Source organism: Leuciscus leuciscus (assembly GCF_965113295.1).
Source record: "Leuciscus leuciscus genome assembly, chromosome: 11".
NCBI classification, from domain to species: domain Eukaryota; kingdom Metazoa; phylum Chordata; class Actinopteri; order Cypriniformes; family Leuciscidae; genus Leuciscus; species Leuciscus leuciscus.
In genome coordinates this window covers 22,067,431-22,088,268 of record NC_138735.1, presented here as the reverse complement: position 1 = coordinate 22,088,268, position 20,838 = coordinate 22,067,431, and positions in this window count along the sequence as shown.

Here is a 20,838-nt window from a genome sequence, read left to right as displayed (position 1 = left end):
GCAGCAGCCATTTGGTAACTCTGCACACAAGGCCCTGTTAATGTCTCCAGCCTCTGTCTGCACATGTGACTCTCTTGGTTTCCTTCAAGCTAAAAGCTCATCATTAATCAGAGTTAAGTGAGAAAATAAAGGTCCTTACAGCTGTTGGTTAGAAGAACTCAGATCCTGATCGCTTATTTGCACCACAGCACATTTTAGTTATGTCTCATCCCATCAGAGAACTGCTCCAATATTATTTTGCAGTTACAGTCCCTGTTAAAGTTTTTTTAAATTCCCATTTAAATTCTCTATTTCTTTCCTTGTAAGAAAGAAATGCATGGATTTATAATATAACAGATATAAAGAGACTTGGAGCTAAGGTGGGAGGGAATCATGGGAGTTTGTCCTTGTGGCAGTGCAGATGAGAAATCGATTGCTTTGGACTGGGCAGGGTGAACAGATGAGATTGTGAGGTCAGGTTGGCGCTGTGTGCTGGAGGTCATGGTTTGTGAGGTGTTTAATAGTGACGTGCAAGTCGCACAAGGGAATCTTCTGACGGAAGGTGAAAGTTCAGTGGAGGTGTATGAAATCAAAGTGACCGCTCACATACATCAAACCCTGAATAGGGCAGGACAAGAGTGTTCATAGAATAACTGCTGAATGGAAATGTAATAAAATGGTTACTGCGCAAATAATGCAAGAAGTCATCTGGAGAGTAGAAATCTGTATGGACTACATTACTAAAAACAATAACACAGCTGAATGACTTGAATCACTGAGGTACCAACGAAATTGAAAGTTTTTTTTTAGTCATTAAAGGTATTTAATGACTTCAGGCATTTTTCATCTAATTTAAAAGGGTTTTACACATAAATGAATGGTGCTTTTGAAAAATATGCCTACCTAGCTAACAAGGAACGTACTCAGAACTTTATTTAACATTCTGTCAATGTTTTCTCAAAATGATCTGGTCTTTAAAGGGATACTTCACCTCTGGAAAGATGAATGTGTATTTAAAATAGGTCATTTATGTAGAAGAAATGTGAAATTATTTTTGAATTTGGAGCTTTCTAGACTGAGAAAAGCCAGAAAATGTATTTTTGGCTTATGTGGATGAAAGACAACAACTCCCAGAATGCACTTGCTTCGCTGCCCTAGGAGGCCACTCCCAAGCCACGCCTACCGGTTAGAGAGCGCAGTTGAAAACAACAAGGCTAGGCTACTAGTGAGACTCTGACGAGTTTCCCCGGGAATTCGAGATCGCCCAAAATGTCCGGGATTCGGCTTTTGCGTTCTACAGTCGCCATTCATTATGTTTACTGTGGTGAGCAGGACGAGGCTGAGGGGCGCGGGAGAACGGCGCGAGGCCGGTGGCGGGATTACTGATAAGCGAGACGCACCGGTCTCGTAGGCTATCTCTCACGGAGGAGCGGGAATTTTCTTAGCAATGTTAAAACGCACATCAACCGGTCACTTGTTTAGCGTTCATGTAAACACTACATTCAGATTCACCAATCAGAATGAATTCAGTTAGATTGAATCAAAAGGTGTGCATGTAAACAATGAATGGCGACTGCAGAAAACAAAAGCCGAATCCCGGACATTTTGGACGATCTCGACGGCCGGACATGTCCGGGAAAAAGAGGATGGTAACCCCTACTACTCAGCTTTCTCCTAATACTCAGCTTTCTCCACAGAACAAGAGCCTGTTAGCTTAGCTTCCAAAGAAAGACGGCTGATACTATGTGTACATTCTGTGAGTGGGATCCCACCTCCTATTGGCGGGTTGAAAACATGCGGGACAGCCCCTACTACTGGCTGTAGTCTTTAGCCTCTGGCCAAAAAATCCTTGGATGACGCAAAATGACGATTTTTGCGTCATCGGAGGATTTTTTCCAGACAAAAAATACCTAAATCTCTCATCTCAGGGGGATATGAGGGTAGAAAGCACGGTAATTCGAAAATACTACAGGTTTTCTACTAATACAAAGCTTAAAGGGATACTCCACTTTTTTTGGAAATAGGCTCATTTTACAACTCCCCCAGAGTTAAAGAGTTGAGTTTTAACGTTTTCGAATCCATTCAGCCGATCTCCGGGTCTGGGGGTCCCACTTTTAGCATAGCTTAGCATAATGAATTGAACCGGACAAGACCGTTAGCATCTCTCTCAAAAAAATGAACAAAGAGTTTCGATATTTTTCCCATTTAAAACTTGACTCTTCTGTAGTTACATCGTGTACTAAGACACGATGAAAAAACGATGGAAAATGTAAAGTTGCGATTTTCTAGGCTGATATGAATAGGAACTATACTCTCATTCCTGCGTAATAATCAAGAAACTTTGCTGCAGTACCATGGGTGAAGCAGGCGTAATGATATGACGCAGCACCTGATAATAGTTCCCAGCTCAGTAGCCTATTATCAGGCAGCATGCGCTGCGTCATATCATTACGCCTGCTTCACCCATGGTACTGCAGCAAAGTTTCTTGATTATTACGCAGGAATGAGAGTATAGTTCCTAGCCATATGAGCCTAGAAAATCGCAACTTTTCATTTTCCGTCGGTCTTAGTACACGATGCAACTACAGAAGAGTCAAGTTTTAAATAGGAAAAATATCAAAACTCTGGTTCAATTAATTATGCTAAGCTATGCTAAAAGTGGGACCCCCAGACCCGGAGATAGGCTGAATGGATTCGAAAATGGTAAAACTCAACTGTTTAACTCTGGGGGAGTTGTAAAATGAGCCTATTTCCAAAAAAAGTGGAGTATCCCTTTAATAATGTTCTCAAAATGTTAACACAAAAATGTTATTAATACATTGTTCACAGAGCATTTTCTGTTAAACAGAGCATTAAATGTTACGTGTTTCAGAATGTTCAGAGAACATTCATAAGTAACATTCCCATATCGTTTGAAGAATGCTAAAATGTATGTTTCCTTAAAGGTAGCTACACTCTTAGTTGTGGATCTTTGTTTCCTTTCCTCGCGTCTCAGCTCCACCCCTCCTGAAGGATGTGAGGGAAGGATGCAAGGACAGAGGAATCAAAGGAAATCTTAGATGGTCATTGGAATATTCTTGATCATGATCGCTCAAGTGTCACTTTACTTTACTTCAAGCGTCATCAGCTGCGCTCAAGGGATCTGCCCTGGTGAGATTCGTGGTTTGATTACACAGCAAAGTAGAAATGTAGGCTAAATTAAAATTATCGTGACAATAGGAGAGGAGAATTTATACGTGCGTCAGGTTTTTCGACAAGAAAGATTTCCACATAGAATACACCTGTGCATCCTCGCTCATACAGTGGCTCCTCCGGAAGCTTCCTCATTCCTCGTTTTTCACCTCCACCTCTGTGCAATTCGAGAATTGAGATGTCCTTCAAGATGGCTTTCTTAGATCGGTTTCTGGGCCACAGTCTGGAGGGAAGAAATGAGGAAGCATCAGATTGAGAAGCACCCTATGTAAATGTTGGCCTTCAAGCAATTAATAAACAAAACTGTGGAACAACATTGTTTTGGTTGTGCTTCGGCTCTGCATGACTGTGCGGATGAATAAGATTATCCTACTGCTCATAAAACATTCACTGTTAGGCTTAACAGATATAACCAGTTTAGATGAAAGGATATTATTAGATGTTACTATAGCTAACCCATTAACATACATGGTAGCCTAACCTTACTTCCTTGAAAATAAATTCCAGCATAACAAACATACTGAAATTACCCTTCACAATAGAAAAAGTTTTACATTGAACTATGTTAGAGAGTGCCATATGGACATTTATCTGTTCAATAAAATACCTTACTCACCTGTTGAGTAATAAAAAACGCCTTCTCGTGTCACTTTTGACAACATTTCAAATCCCTCAGTTCTCGCCATCTCCGAAAAGCCAAGCCAATTTGTATTCTTGCTCTATTACGATCTCTGTCGCGTCCTCTTTATGCCAGTAGACTTTTCTCTGTTCGGCATTTTTTTAAACGGTTGATTCTCTGGAGGTTTCCATGTTTCTCGCTCGTTGTGACAACTAACACATCTTGGAGTGAATACATGCGCCCGAAAATTAGGCAGCTGACTTGTTGCCTCACTGCGTTATTAGGTAATGAGTAGGCAGCGTTTGCGCGCGAAGGTACCTCATGGAATTATGTTTTATTAAAGTCCCTGTAAAGGCAATTCTAAAAAAAAATTCTAAACACATTAGAAATGTTTTGCTAAAACATATTACAAAGACTGTGACCTGTGAAGTACTGAATTGTGGAGTTAGACCATTAAACAGTTTTTCACCATTGCTGTGTTCCGGATTTTTTGGGCGGGGCTAAAACGGGGGCTCGATGAGCTCCTGGACACGCCCCTACTTGATGACGCACTGGAGCCCCTGACGCTGTCCTCTCCCCTAACAATATATAAATATTATATAGCACATTCACATCAATTTGCCGATCGCGAGTTACTGTCAGTACTGTTAGTTACTAGCCTACCAAAGATATCATATAAAGGCTTTATATGATATCTATGGTTACTAGCCTACTACAGCCTACAGTTTGCTAGCTAGCTATGCCTCATCACGGAAATGCATATAACCTGGATGCGATCACGTACAAAACAGATAATTTAAATTTACGAAAAACTAACGTATCACATCAACAAGAGGTGGATTAATTTTGTGAAGAGCCACCTTGATGGAGAGCTGAGGATCACCGCCAAAACCTGCCTCTGTAGTGATCATTTTACACGGGATAGTTTTATAAACTTTAGTCGGAGACAACTGGGATTCACTGATAATCCGCTGTTACTGCGGCCGAGCATACTATCTCCCGCCTCAGCCTTCATCCTCCCGTCGCGCCGACAACTGGTGCCATCGTTGGCAGTGCGTGCCCACCAATGAGTGTAAGTTGCCTTGTGTGCTTATGTTATAATTATAGTAGGTAGTCCAGGCTCGAACATGTATGGCTTTGTAAAAACAATTAAGCTGCTAGGAGCATCCATTCCGGCTGTAGCAGTGACAGACAGTTGAGTGTGTGGGCGTGGTTTCAGCGCAGCCAGCGGACACGCCCCCAGCGTTTGAGAGCAGAGACTCCTGCTCATTTTTTCAAGATTTTGATAGCTTATTTTATGTACTTGCCGGCTTTTTTTTTCCATTCAAATTTGGCTGGGTGACTAATAACACATTTTTCTGTGGTGTGACAAACTCAGAACACATACTTAATTTTGACTTTACAGGGACTTTAACAAAGTTCGGAAGGTTACCTACCCAATTAATACGATTGGAGTCCTATATAGCCGACTCACCTCTGTTCTTTTTTTCTGCATCCCTCCGCCGCCGTTCGGGCCACTTTCCGAGCTCGAAGCCCTCTCCCAAACACACTTTTTTCCCCACTTATTAATTATTTTTAAGTGTGAAACTGATTTCGGACAGACTTGAGGCAGCATAACGGTTTAATGATCTAAAGCAAAATAGCGCGAGCTTTGGTTATAAAGTTATCAAGGAAATATTTAATTACTACAATAGTCATTTCTTGCTAGCCAAGAAATAACATCAGCAGTGGAAAACGTTGGTCAAAAATTTACATTTACACCTATGATTTACACACAAACTGACCACCAACCACAACTTTCAGACGCCATCTTTTTTTTAAGCTCCACTGTCATAGAATGGAACGCATAGGATTGTGGGATATCAAAGGCAGCGAAGGATACATCTATGCTGCCCTCAAAAAATGATCAAATTAAGGTATCTCAGGAGACAGGAAGTGAAGCTAACACTGGATTAGACGCCTTGATGCCTTCACCTTGAAATGCATGCTCCAAAGGCAACATTTGTAAACTTTCGTATGCTGTGGTTACTTGATGCCACTGCTGTAAGAGATTAAAAGAGACATTTTTGTCTTGTAAAATATTCTGGTTCAAATGAACTAAAGAAATAGAGCATTTTCCATAACAATCTCCCCTCTTCAACTGGGATGACACAATGTGAACATGTACCTCAGATTTTCTGCAATATACACTCCAGGTCATTTTGATCATGACTGTAAATTATTTACTATATCTATTTTCAAAAACGAAGCATTGGCCTTGAAAGTACATATTTATGTTTGAATTTTAGGTCACAGAAAATACTTTCAGAGAAATGTATTAATTCTTGCAAATGTTTTTCATTCTGTAATCTTGTAAAGAGATTTCAGACAACATCTTAATCTGCTTTGAATGCAGGATGACGGAATAAAGCCCTTATTTATTGCTCCAATATATTTTGTTTACTCCTTTTGTCAAGATATATTCAGTTTTTCAATTTCACACATTAATCTGATCACACTTTTAAAGGCGTATCATCCTCAAGCGAATGAAGCTGGGGGTTTGTATGCATTTCCGGTTGCAGTCAGAGGAGGGCGCTGTTAAAGAAGGAGCCGTGACTTGTTTTCAGTAGTTTATAGAAAAAGAGCCCAGAGCATTTATTAGTCTGGCTGAAACAGTAGCCATAAAATTAAGTGCTCTTGATGCAATCCTATTCTCCAAACTACATATTAAGATTCATATTTTTGTTGTATTTGTAATTCATATTCAGAGAAATGTCAGCATGTTGTTTTAAATGCTCTTCATCTGTGTATGATAAATAACATGGACAAATAAGCTCTGTGATTATGCAAATAGTACAATGATTATGTTAATTTGGGCAGAAAGGTCTAGAAAGCTGTGATGAAGTTTTCACATTATTATTAAGATGATCTGAACCAGTTATATCAAATACTATTTGCATGTTTTCTGTAAAAAAAAGAAAAAAAAAAGAAATTAATTATATTTGATCTTTTAACATTATTAAGATTAATATTAGTTTAATACAGATTTTGTGTTTTTTTAACCATGTCATTCAGTTTTATTTATAATACATCTCCTGTTTAAATATCTAACACTGATAAAATATCTTTTTAATTTGTGGCTCAATTGAAAAGCTAGAAATGTTACTATAGTTTTTTTCAGGTTTTTATTGTGAAATTTGTGTTTAACAACTGCTTATGATAGGGAATGTTAGGAAGTGATAGAAATAAAATGTAATTTTAGTAATGTACATTATTCAAACCGCCATTAAAACTTCAGACTTCAGCAAGAATCTAATATTAAACATCCAGATGCTTTTGGAGCAGAACGTTGACATGTAGCTGCCATGTTCATCTTTAATTTAGACTAAGAATCACAGACATGTTCTATTGTCACAAAGTTTGCGCAAAGCCATTTTTACACTGCTCTGATTTATTCATGGCCAACCAAATGTATGTGATCCTGTGCGTCAAATGTGAGACGCATCAACCCGATACCCAAATACATTGCCAAAGCTGGAAATGGAGCTCAATGCCACGCGTCATTGCCTTTAATGGTCAGTGCCTCAGAGCTGTGCGCAGACAATGGCTTTAATCTCCCTTCAGCTCCGCTTCTGATGCCGAAGATGTTCCAGGAGGATGCTGAAGGTGCCTGTAGGTGCAGTTAGGGTGGCATGTGTAGCACTCGCTCTGTAGGATGGTGCTCTCGGCGGGCACCGCGGGGCAGGACCTGGTGCTGTCGGATGAAGGCTGGGGCTTGGTGGCACTGCCATCTGCTGTGGAGCGAGGCATGCTGATGAAAGATTCAGGGCCTGAGACTCACTCATCTGTTATCGATTATGCTGCAGATGTGGAAGCATCCCACTTGGAGACTGTGACAAAACCCTGCCAGATTCAAACATACAGCTATGACACTTGCCATTCATAAACCATGCATTACTGTTGATAGGATATTAGATCAGGATTTAATGTTTTGTAAAGGAAAAGTAGATCTAAATGCTCTGGAGGCACAGGAAATGGAAAAAGCATTCTGAGGCACTTACAATGTAAGTGAAAGGGGCCAGTGCATAACTGTTAAAATACTGTTTCATATAGTCATAGTCAGACAGAAACAATACGCAAGTTAACATTTTGGTGTGAAAACATTGCTTAATAACCTTTTCTGTGCAAAGTTATATGCAATTTTGTTAACATGACAACAGAATACCATAAATCTTAAAACCCACACAGCTTTAAAGCATTGCTACAGATCAAATAATACACAAGCTTTAACAGAAGAATTCATATAAGTGCTTTTATAAAATTATACGTTTCTCACGTTTCTGCTCCTGCAAAAATTGTCCTCATGCACTTCAATTGCCTCCTAATGACTTTTTTTTTTTTGGTGCTTTTTCTGAAAACGAGGGACTAGTCGAAATTCTTTTTTGTGGCACAAATTACTTGTATTGAACTTGGAATATTCCATAAACGCTGATATAAATATGCAAGATAAATGCTTAAAGACAGAAAAGCACAAAGCTATGACGTTTCTGCATGCTATACCAGTTCAACATAAAACAGTTACAGTATCTCAACAGGGTTTTGATTGATTAAGTGGCGTGTTGTGAAGCATCCATTTGTTATTGGTTGGTAAAACCTTTATTCTCAGACCAGCTTTTATTTTACCTTTGTTTATTCTGCAGCTCTGAACCTCGCTCTCAACGAGACTGGAAAATGTATGTAAATGTATTGGTGAGGTTGAAAAAGTGAAATGAAGCAGGCCATTTTTTCAAACCAGTCGTGCACACCGAAAAAAGCAAGAACCTTCCTCTTCCAAAGAGCAGGGGTGACCTCAATAATTAAAGGACCATTTTCAAATGCAATTCTAATTTTCTACTAGACTGAAAAGCTTTATTATCCAATGGCTGACAAAAAAAAAAAAAAAAAACTCCCTTGAATAGTCTCGACTCTTGGGCTTTCACTAAACTGGTCATGAATGCACAAACCATCTGTTTTTCTGGACGTTTGTCAGCGTGAGCGTGGCAGAGGCAGCTGCCAGAGTGGCACTGGACTGAATGATGAACCACACAACCTTTGTTTGCCGTGCGCTGGGCTTTGTGTGGCTTGGAGCTGTCCAGTCGCTCCTACGGGCCTTTCTTTGCCTTCCCCCCGGCCTCCCACCTCTGTGCGCACCAGTAACCACGAAGGAGGAGAGGAGAGGAGAGGAGAGGAGAGGAGAGGAGAGGAGAGGAGAGGAGAGGAGAGGATGGACACTGGCTGCATTGTAGCTGCGAGGAGGGATTTGGGGTATTGTGCGCCTTCCAATCTGTAGCGCAGTGGGCGAAGATGTCGAGAGCCAAAGAAGCTGTGTGTGTGTGCCAGTGGGGCAGGGGAGAGGTGAGAGCAGCCAGAGGGGCTGAGAGACACAGAAACAGAGAGTGAGATAGAAGAGAGAGACAGAAACATGGATAGAGAGAGAGAGAGAGAGAGAGAGAGAGAGAGAGAGAGAGAGAGACAGACAGGGCGGAGGGGCCCCTCTAGAATATTACACACTTAAAATATAATCATGTCCTGGCAGTCGGGACACAATCTGTCTGCATATTTTCAAATTAAAAAAAGGCCAGCGTCGGGCAGCCCCGGCATATTGGAGCATAATTTGATCCTTATCATGTGTGTTGCACATCTCACTGTCTTTGTAGTTTATTTATTTGTGATCTTGTCGTGTTGTTTAGGAGATTGCTTTCTAACTTATTTATTTTCTTCTTTTTATTTCACTTGTGTGAAATATCACTTTCATTTTGTATCAGCGTCGACTAATAAGTGCCCCCTTGTACTGGCCATCGTTGTGACCTAATTGCATAAATTTGCCTCTCTGGTACACTTGACCAAAAAAAAAAAAAAAAAAAAAAAAGGCAATCTGTGATTTGAGGAGACAAGATCAACCTGTCTGAGCAGTCCGGGTGAAATAATCTGCTCTATTTCTGAGCAACCTTAAATTATAATAAAAAGATCAGCATCAAATGTAAACTAACATATCCTCTGTTATGAAGCTTAAACATAATAAATAGGTAGACTAAATTATATATATTATAGATAGATAGATAGATAGATAGATAGATAGATAGATAGATAGATAGATAATATATCAACATCTATAGATGGATGGATAGATATACGGATAGATAATATATCAACATAGATGGAAGGATGGATATTAGGGGTGTAACAATATATCGTGCCACAATATATCGCAATACAAAAATGCAACAATACGTATCGTGGATACCCAAAATAAAAATTACTGTGTGAGACAAAATTCATGTTTTCAGAGTTTTAGTGTCAGTACTACTACTAGTAATGTTGATTATAATGTATAATAATGCAATGGGGGAATATTTGTGGGTCCTGATAATGCCAAACGTCTTATGTTACCAGAATGTTAACCATATTCGTCTAAAATAATTCAGTATTTTCAGCTTCAGAATCATGAATATTTTTTATTCTGGTGTCACCATTATCCTTGGGTTACAAGCACCAAGTCCAGGCCTATTCATTTAAACCCACAATGTAATATCAAAGTTAGCATTTTAATCAACAGTACATTTTTTGTTAACCTTTTATCATGTCTTAGGAGTATCGCAATAATATCGTATCGTGAGTTCAGTATCGTGATATGTATCGAATCGTGAAATGAGGGTATCGTTACACCCCTAATGGATATAGAAAGAATATATTTAAAAATATATAAATATATTTCTCTCTCTGTGATACATATCATGTAGATATATACACAACTATCACAACGATCACAAAAAAATTTGTTTTGTTTAAATTCAACATTTAGAGTGTAAAATGCTTGATTTTACACTTTCCACCAAGGAGTGAGCGACACCTAAATAGCGTAATGGACGTCTCGGTCTGATGGGAAGAATTTGGATGAATGGACGTTTGGTTGAGCTTGTGAAGTCTTTCCTGATTAGCAGTCTATTGTGTCTCATCACTGAGCTTCAATAATTTCTTGTTCCTGCTCATTGGGTTTCAGCCTCATTAGGAAGCAGGCTAATAACTCAGAAGGAATCTATTTAATTGTTATAAAAGATTGTGGAGAATTTTTTTCTTCTTCTGTATAATCAACATGACTTCATGTTCTGTTGCAAAATAGAAAGAAAATCCATTTACGTTATTAATCATTAGATATTTTAGCGTTCCAGTGAATGCTCCTGCGACCCATCGCAAAACAAAAAAAGCCCTGTTTACAGTGGCCTACATAATTGTGCAGGGCCGCTGCTGGTAAAGGAAGGTTTTAGCAGGAAACAGTTGTGCGCTTTCACACAGCGGTCAGAGCACGGCGGGTTTCTTTAGCCCGAGGGGCTGTAGGCACCCAGCACCGATGCTATGAGCTTCTCTCCCTCTGAGCGGCGTGTCATGAGTCAGACCCGATTACCGATGACGGCTTTGTGATGTGGGCAAATTGTCACTAAGGGCAGATCTGGAGCTCCGGCTCCCTCGCTGCACTCGGAAGTGAAAGTCAAAGCACCAGAGACCTTGTTAGAGCTAATTCTGTACTCCTGTCTGCGAGACAAACCGTGCTAGCGTTGCATGCTTTGCCGTGCATAACAAAGATGATAGAGAGAAACCGCTTTGAGAAATGAAAAACTGTAAATTCTTAGATTTAGAAACAGGTGCGTGGTTTCGGCGTGAAACTGTTAGTCTTGTATTGGGAGACATTCATTGTGATTCAAATCTACAATAGACTGCGAGTCACTCATTGGGGATTTGGTGCTTTGTCTCTAACTTTAAAACTGCACAATAGACTGTGGTTATTGAGTAGCGTTCTTTTTTAACGGTTAGTGGGCCGTGTTAGCCTGAGCATATAAGCTTTTGACTTCAGTTGGGGCCAGAGAAACATATGGAGAGCTAAATAAAATTCAGATCAAGCACAATGATCCCTGCAAATCCTTTGTTATGCCACGTCCCCCTGTGAAAGACAGTGGGAGGAGAAGGGAGTTAGATACTTATAATGAGCTCATGAGGCATGAGCAAATGAATGTATAGCTCGATAATCTGGCCTTCTTTTAAGGCAGGGGAAGTGCGGCACTGCTTGGGGAATTCTCTGAGCCCCTTTTCTCTAAGTTTGACGGTTGAGGGTTTTGAAGCCTCATTGGCCGCCCCGTGTTGTCCTGTAATCAATGACAGTGACACTTGACAGATTGTCCAAGCTTGCGTCCTTTGTTGCAGATTGGTGAAGTGAAAAGGCTTGGGAAGTAGCCAATGAATAAAGATGTTTAAAGCCAATAAATAAAGCTTATAAGGCTATCGGTGTGAGCAGAACAGGGAATAGCTTTCTTTCACACCAGAAAAAAAAAAAAATCTGCCACCTTTGAAGGACTTGTGAAGCCCAAGGCGTCTCATTGCTCAATCAAACAGATTAAGTCAGTCAGACAAGCAGCAATCTGTCCTTTTCAATAAAGTTACTTTTGTCATGTGGAATCGCACAGGCTCACATACATCCAAGATTTTTCATATATATTTATATTTATTCTGTAAAACATTATTGTGATTTTAACAGCAAAAGACCATCTAAAAATACTATGATGAAACACTGTTAGTTGGTTAACAGAAAGTTTCCGTATACGGTAAATAACTGTGATAGATCTAACCGTTCATTTAATGTAATTTTACTGTAAAATACCGTTAAATTTACAGTTTATGGAAGTGAACGAACAAGTCATTGTATAATTTACAGTGAAATCCCACAATTCCCTGCGTGACACTTCACATTTTATATATTTTTGTTGAAATAACTGTTTCTTCATAGTTTTTCTACATTTTTTCTAATCAGTTATGTACATTAGGGTTTTATGTTACATTTCATGTTGTTAAATTAATGTTTATTGCATTTTTAAAATGTCATGTGTGTTACCATGATGGTGTCAAGTGTTTGTGTGAATGACACTGCAGCTTCTTTATATTGGTATTAGCCTTCTTGTGGAAAAGCTGCTTGTGATGAGCTTTAATTCATAATGTCACTCTTCACCACTGTGAATGGTGTTTGTCAGTGTATTACAATGGTACAAAACAGATAATAGTACTTCGATATGTCAGTAAATGAACATTATATCAGATAATGAAATACAATTTTTTTTACTGTAAATTGAAGTTAAGTCTGTAAAACCTAAAATGTTGCTACCGTATTTTTTGGGGGGTAAATTTCTGGCAACCAAAGCTGCCGATTTTCTTTTTAAAGTGTATGTTTATATATATATATATATATATATATATATATATATACATACATACATTTTTAAAAGAATAAATGTTGATTTATCATTTTAGAGTGATTTTGTATCTTAATATAAAGCAAGGGCAAAATAGGAGTCACCCACAGTCACTCAATACGATTTGCTGTTTACTAATAGCAGTATGTTGTCTTTTAAAGCGGTTGCGACCCAGTAATGAGGACATCTGTTTTCATATGGTGGTTGACGCGTAGCACCAGAAATTTGATGTCATCCTGTCCAAACTTGTACATGGCTGGCAGATACCATTAGATTCTCTTATTGGTTCTGACAAGTCACTGACAGCTCAGGAGGTGATGAGGGCGCATGACAAAGGGCAAGAAAAGGCTGAGTGGATGTCAGCTGGAGTCCACTACTGCACGCTACTCCTCACAACCCCCAAAGCCCAGTCTCTGTATCTCATCGTCCCCCATTCCCGACCTCTGTGGCCTCAAATTGACACAAGCCCGTCAGCAGTGTCACAACCCTGCAAACCATGTTGTGAGGCCCCTCCCACTTTGATATCAAAACCACGCCCACTTGCCAATACCTCTGGACAACTGTTCTCTCAGAATACTGAAAATTCTTCATTTACAGCTTTTTCACAGGTGTGCGATGACCTTAAAATATTTTGTGAGGGCATTTGTTATGTACAGTAATTTGATGCAGATTGACGCTTGCTGTGATATTCTCTGGAAAAAGGTTGTTATGCAAGTATACCATTAGTCAATTTTAGCAGGCAGACATAGCTAATCTATTTTGTTATTTAATCATAGTTTACCATCCTGGAATCTCTTAGATTGTCTACTTTTGTGTTCCAAGATTCACAAATGCTTCGTTTCCCAGATTGGCTCTGGCTTTGGCAACATCTTGCCAATTCATGCACAAATTTTTTGGCCATTTTTTACGCTAAACTTGGCAAATGGCAATACTCTGTAAATTAATAGCATAGTGGCCATGTGTAGTTTAAAATAAATGAATCTTTATTTATGTCTCTAATATTTATCAGTATAGAGCAATTGTCAGAGCCTTTTCCCTTCAAAATCTTATTATAATTTTTATTTTATATATATATATATATATATATATATATATATATATATGCTTCTTCATCCTCTTCAGCATCATTGCAGGATAACCCCAAAACCTTTCAAACTGTGATTTTTGCACTCGGATAATAGAATATATTTTAAGAAAATCACTTCTTTTTTTTCAGACTAAACCTTCATGTTGGTGTTAAAAAGATTTGAAGCCATTTTATATCAAACATGATGCACGATTATAGATTTTATTGATATATAAAGAAAAAAAACCCTCTGCCACATGCATCAAGGGCCAAAACATAGGGCTGCTGTGTCTCCTGACATCATGTGTTGAGCAGATTTTTGGCTTTCAATTATCGTTAGCACCTTTTTTTGTCCCCTTGTCAAAAATAAAATTGTCCTTTAAAAAGATGATTCACAAGAAAGAAAAAAAAAAGAAACAAAAAAGAAACTTGACTTTCTGATGAATTCCACAGGAAAGCATCCCAAACAATTCAGATGCTATTTTAAGTTTTAGTGTTTGTGGCAAATACATTAAAAAAGTATTATAATAGTTACATTTTTATTTAGTCACTAGCACAGATGCTATTTTGTAACTGAACATTTAAATTTGGGGTTTTAAACACACATATTGCCCAATCTTACAACAACAGTATTGTCACAGAGGTGAAAACCCTATGTTTGTACATTTCAGTATTTATTATTCTACATAAAATGAAAATTTTATTTAAAATTTATTTAAAAAAAAAAGTTTTTAATTCCACATGCAGTCAAAGAATTAAGGCACCATTCACGCGAAGAATGCGAATTATAAAGAAAACTATCCACACCTATGCATGATATTGTTTTGTTTTTTTCAAGCTCGTTGCATTTTTGTGGTCTGCCGCTTTAAATGCTCGGGCTGTTTAATGCAGGAGGGATTCTGATTGGCTGTCAATGTTTTTCTCCTTCATCAGCTCACAAAATCATTCTGCAAGTGATTCCAACGATATCGTTTCACTGTGTCGTCGTTATTGTTATAGCTGTGGTGTGGACTCAGCTGTTCTTTTACATTTAGAAAATTTTTTAGAACTATATCTTTATCGCCATAGTCATCGTCCTTGGTGTGAATGGGTCTTTAGCTTATATAACTGTCTGTTAATTATGAGTTCTGTACAGATTTAATCACAGCATGCTAACAGAGATTTGAAATGCATAATGTGTTTATAGTATCATACTATAGTAGAGAAGTTCAGTTCAGCGGGGTCATCTAAGGGGAAACATGGCCCTCTAAGCAGCCTTACTGTTGCGCACTCGACCCTCAAATCTCTCTAACGTGTCAGTCTGGGTATACACTAACCTGCCATGTTTCATTTGACCTGTGGTGGTGAGATTGCCATCTCAGTGCTACAGGGCCATCCTTCCCTCCCTGCTGTGTCGGGATACATAAATGACCCTGGCCTCATCTCATCAGATAATAACATCCTTTACAATTATAATAACAGGCTCTGAATATGATCATGTCCTGACCCCTTTGTTAGTGTTTTATGTTATTATCATAATTAGTGGTATAGCATATTATTTTAGCTTTTTTATTATTTTTGATTTATCAGTTTATGCATTCCTTGCTAGCGCCATGCTAAGTGTTTGAGCTACAGGAAACTTCAGTGTGTAATTCGAACAGCACTGTTTGTGCTACATGAAGTGCTATTACTTTCTGATGCAATTGGACTAATGTCTGGTACACATTGTACGATTTTGGGCTGTATCAGACGAAAGATGATCAATCGTGGTGATTTCTGTGGTTGTGGATCTTAAACGGTGGTCCTACGTTGTACAGTGAGTGAGATTCAAAGACGGCCGCTGTCACGGTCTTGCGACCAAAGATAGCCTGCGATTATTTTCTGACAGTGTCAGAAATTTAGCATAATCATATTACAGTGTGTTTGCTGCTATGACCTACGTCTACTGACTAGCCAATAAAACTGCAACAGGAAATGGCGCATTGATCAACGCTATGGCGCTAAAACGTAAACTACTTACCTCAAACTCCAGTTACAAAATTGTCATGCCAAGTTGGCTTCTTTTCCCTAGCCATGACTACGTTCATATTCTCCTCTTTCGCCTACTCCTCTATTTTTGAGCACACATATAAACCACAATTGCCAAAGTGTGATTCATCTTGGTCTATTTGTTTACCACTAGCGCATGCTGATGACGTTTTATTCTTCTATACTAACTTACGTCGTAGTCTACGATTCAACATCGTACCCAAGTTTATTTGATCCATGTCGTTTCACATTTGTAATTATCTTAGGATTGCCGAAATCGCAGTTTGTAGCAGGCATAATGATGAAACAGCTAATAAATAAAATTGATAATATCCCATAATGAAAACTATGAGTTTTATTATCAATTAATCAGTGTGCACTGTGCTGATGAATGAACTTTATTGTTGCGGAAAAAGTTTTGCGTGAGTTCAAAAATTATATCTGCACAATTTGGCATGTTTCATTGTGTTATTACAACAAAAACAATTGACTGCATACACACATACACTGTGTGAATATAATTCCATTCAAAACGTTAAACTTCCATAGATTATAGATTCAGGGCCCACAACTTAAACGATTTCAAGTATTTAGTTGTTTATTTGTACATAATTTGGGCTTCCAGATCATAAAACCTACGAAAACAGGATTTCAAAAAATTTGAATATTACATGAAATCACACAGTAATTACACAGTGATACCGTGGTCATTGAACCAGGTTTTGGTTCTTTTGGCAGTGTGGGCAGGTGCAAATCCTGCTGGAAAATGAAGGAAGCATGAAGTGCTCTGAAAATGTCCTGGTAGACGGCTGCGTTGACTCTGGATTTAATAAAGCACAGTGGACCAAAGTCCTCTTTTCTGATGAGAGGAAATTTTGCATCTCATTTGGAAACCAAGGTCCCAGAGTCTGGAGGAAGAATGGAGAGGCACACAATCCAAGATGAAGTCCAGTGTGAAGTTTCCACAGTCTGTGTTGGTTTGGGGAGCCATGTCATCGGCTGGTGTTGGTCCACTGTGCTGTCCACTCAACGCAGCCGTCTACCAGGACATTTTCAGAGCACTTCATGCTTCCTTCAGCAGACAAGCTTTATGAAGATGCTGACTTCATTTTCCAACAGGATTTGCACCTGCCCACACTGCCAAAAGAACCAAAACCTGGTTCAATGACCACGGTATCACTGTGTAATTACTGTGTGATTTCATGTAATATTCAAAATGTTTGAAATCCTGTTTTCGTGGATTTTATGAGCTGCAAGCCCAAATTATGTACAAATAAACAACTAAATACTTGAAATCGTTTAAGTTGTGGGCCCTGAATCTATAATCTACAGAAGTTTAACGTTTTGAATGTAATGATGGAAATAAATAAACTTTTCCATGATATTCTAATTTTTTGGAAAGGCTCTGTATATATATAGCATACAGTATTTTAGTGTTCAAACAATACCTTTTCATTTTACAGAGATATGAGGTTTCACTACCCCATAGCGTCTGTTCAACACACCTGAGACGGGTTGAATCACATGAAATGTCCTGTTATGGTGCTTTTGCTGAGCATTTTCTTTGTCAAAAGAGCAGTGATGTCTCAGAAGCCGCAGGCCATGCCAAGCTCTGCCAGTTTGGGCCATGACATGACCACCTCAAGACCTGTAATGCCAAACTTTAAAAGAGTATGTCACTGCAAGTATGAATATGATAGTGATCTGTACATGCATCTTCAGTCTGACAGATGGACAACCTTTGATTTGTTTGCCTGCCAACCAGATACAAAACGATTATATGTAATCCAGCCTGACCACAAAAAAGGGGTTTCAATGAGAAACATGTGTTTTCATGATTACAGTTTGACCTGTGGCATTTTGTTTTAACGAAGCGAAATGCTAATAATGAGGATGTTGAATACCCAACGAGATGGGCTTGTTTTATATGCCGCCTGGTTAGCATTCTATCAGCAGTTTCCTTCATGACATTGCGGTTTTACAGTCAATCACCCCTGAATTTAAAGCTTATTCTTATCTTAATGTAAATTAAGGAGAGCTGGAAGCAGCATTGCTGCAAACGCTCCTGTGTTCTGTTTAGCCATTGATACAAAAGCATTGATTCTCTAGTGCAGTTCTTGCCATGAAAATTATAATATGGAACAGAGATTAGAAGGAAATTATTATAGCCAGAAGGCATTTACCCAGAGATGGTGGGCAGAGAGGAAGAAAAAGCCCTCAACCCAAGAATAATGATAATCCATTTGGTTGGGCACGCGTGGTATTATTGCTGTACATTATGTATGTTCCATTTATACTACTACACACGCCACAGCCATGCTGACAGATAGGTAATTACTCTCTGCGCCAATGAACACTTATCAGCCCCACTGCTGTTTATTGCCAAAATGAAGAGCACTTGTCTGTCAAGGTCACTGCTTTGTACGTCCTCTTTAATAGTTCTTTCTTCACAGTTGTTGAACTTTGCATGCGAGCACTTTAAGTGGCGGTGCCCTTACGAGAGCTCAGAGCTGAGTCTTCCTCTCTCGAGGGAGATCTTGCTTTATTAATCACTGTTTCAAGGCTCTACGGCGATTTACTATAGACCACATAAAAAGAAGGGGAAAAATTGGGTTTGTGTAAAGCTCTTGTCGAGGTAGAGATTATCAAAAATCTATATTTATTTGTACATTTAAATGTGTGTGCGAACAAATTGTATAATTTTGAAGCGAGTTGCTTTACAAAAGGAAACATTTACAAAATATGTAAAGACATGGGACGGTTAAAGCGTTAGTTCACCCAAAAAGGAAAATTCTGACATTAATTACTCACCCTCATGTCGTTAAAACCCGTAAGACTTTCGGGAACACAAATGAAAATCTTTTGAATGAAATCTGAGAGCTTTCTGTTCCTCCATTGACAGCCATATGCAACGTTCAAGCCCCAGAAAGGTTGTAAAGACATCATTAAAGTAATCCATGTGACCCAAGTGGTTTTGCAGCAGAACATGATTTCACCAATTGCAACATGTTGCAACATGATCAACATCTTTGATGATCCTGGAACAACATTCAGGGTTAGGGTTAGTGGTAGGCATATGGTTATGATCACATTTTATTCCATTTCCAGGATCAACAAAATATGTTGTAACTCACCAAAATCAGGACGTGCCGTATTGCAGCAGTTCGATGGTGGTAAAAGGTTAATACTCTGTTGATGTACCCCTACCCTAAACATAAGCAATAGTTTGAGTAAAGGCAAATGTGAGATCTTAAAATAGATTTTTTTTATTTATATAGTAAAAATATCAGATAATATAAAAAATTATTGCTTATTGTTATTGGCCAGAATTTTTATATTGTGCATCCCTATTGCCTTGATATCGCTCTTTGTAAGTGCTTTTCTCGCAAGACAGTGGGGTAACTCTTTTGATTGTTTTTACACTATAAATGTTTAAATCTATTTATGTTTCATGAGAAACTTTGCCCAAAATGAATATCTGAGGGTAATCTTTTTACCCTAATGTTATTAAAACCACAACATTTTTTTTGCCGAATGTTCTATCTGCTCTTTTCAGCATGTTGAAAATGAACAGATTTTTATTGCCATGCTCCAAAAATAACAAAAGATTCAGGTCTTATGAAGTCATACAATGACTTTGTTTAGTCACGATTTCCCCCGTGTTTTGTTTTCAAGGACTCTTATTTTGATGTTCTGTTGTCTTGCTGTTTCTGGTTTTTATTTCCTGTTTGCCTTTGTATCCATAGTTACCCTTGTTCTCCATAGTAATTCATTACCCACACCTGTTCCTTGTTAACATCTTGTTATCCTGTGTATATACCCCTGCGTTTCAGTCTTTGTTTGTCGGTCGGGGTCTTTACATCCCTTTGTAAAGCTGTTGCAGTTCCTGTTTCCCTGTTATAAAAAATATTAAAGCTTATTGTAGTTGAACCCATTCTTTTTCGCGCGTGTGTGTGTATGTCATTCAACACAATAATATACAGTTTGTTGAGGCTTAGGGGCCATTTACATGAAAACGGGTACAGTTTTCACTAAAAACTGCTGTTGGCTGTTCATTTACACGTCAACGGCGTTTTGGGGGCGTAAAAACGGGGTTCAAAGTGCACGTTTTAACAATACTGTTATCTCTCTGTGTAAATTACCAAAAAACATAATTTTGTGAAAACGGTGACATCATGCACATGCATATTACGTGTTCAGTCCATAGACTGTAAAAAAAGATGGACGACACCCCTTCGCTCTCTTCCATTGATGAAAACTGAAGCCGCCAGTATCCCGATATGGCGCTGACATATTGGAACTTGAGTCTGCGCAGTAGCGATTTCGGGACCAGACCTGCGCAGTAGTGAGCAGGAAGTAAAGCCGCGAAATCAACGCTCCGCCCTCACTCTCGCAGAATGCACTCAGGGAGAACGCATTCTGCACACTTTTTTAAAAATTGATTGCAGTACGACAAGAGGCTTGTTAAAATAAAGTAAATACAATCTCCTCAGTCCTCCGAAGATCCCGAAAAAATGTCCGTCGGTGCTTCATTGACTACTTCGCTCAGAGAACCTGTCAATCACAGCTGTCAATCATGACGTTACACCACCGCATCACGTAACTAACTAAAAACCAACTTATTTTTTAAACAGACACTTGAACTTACATCAGCGTGATAAAAACGACAGCAAATGAAAGAAACCCGGTTTGGAAAAAATATATTTGAAGTGTATTTAATT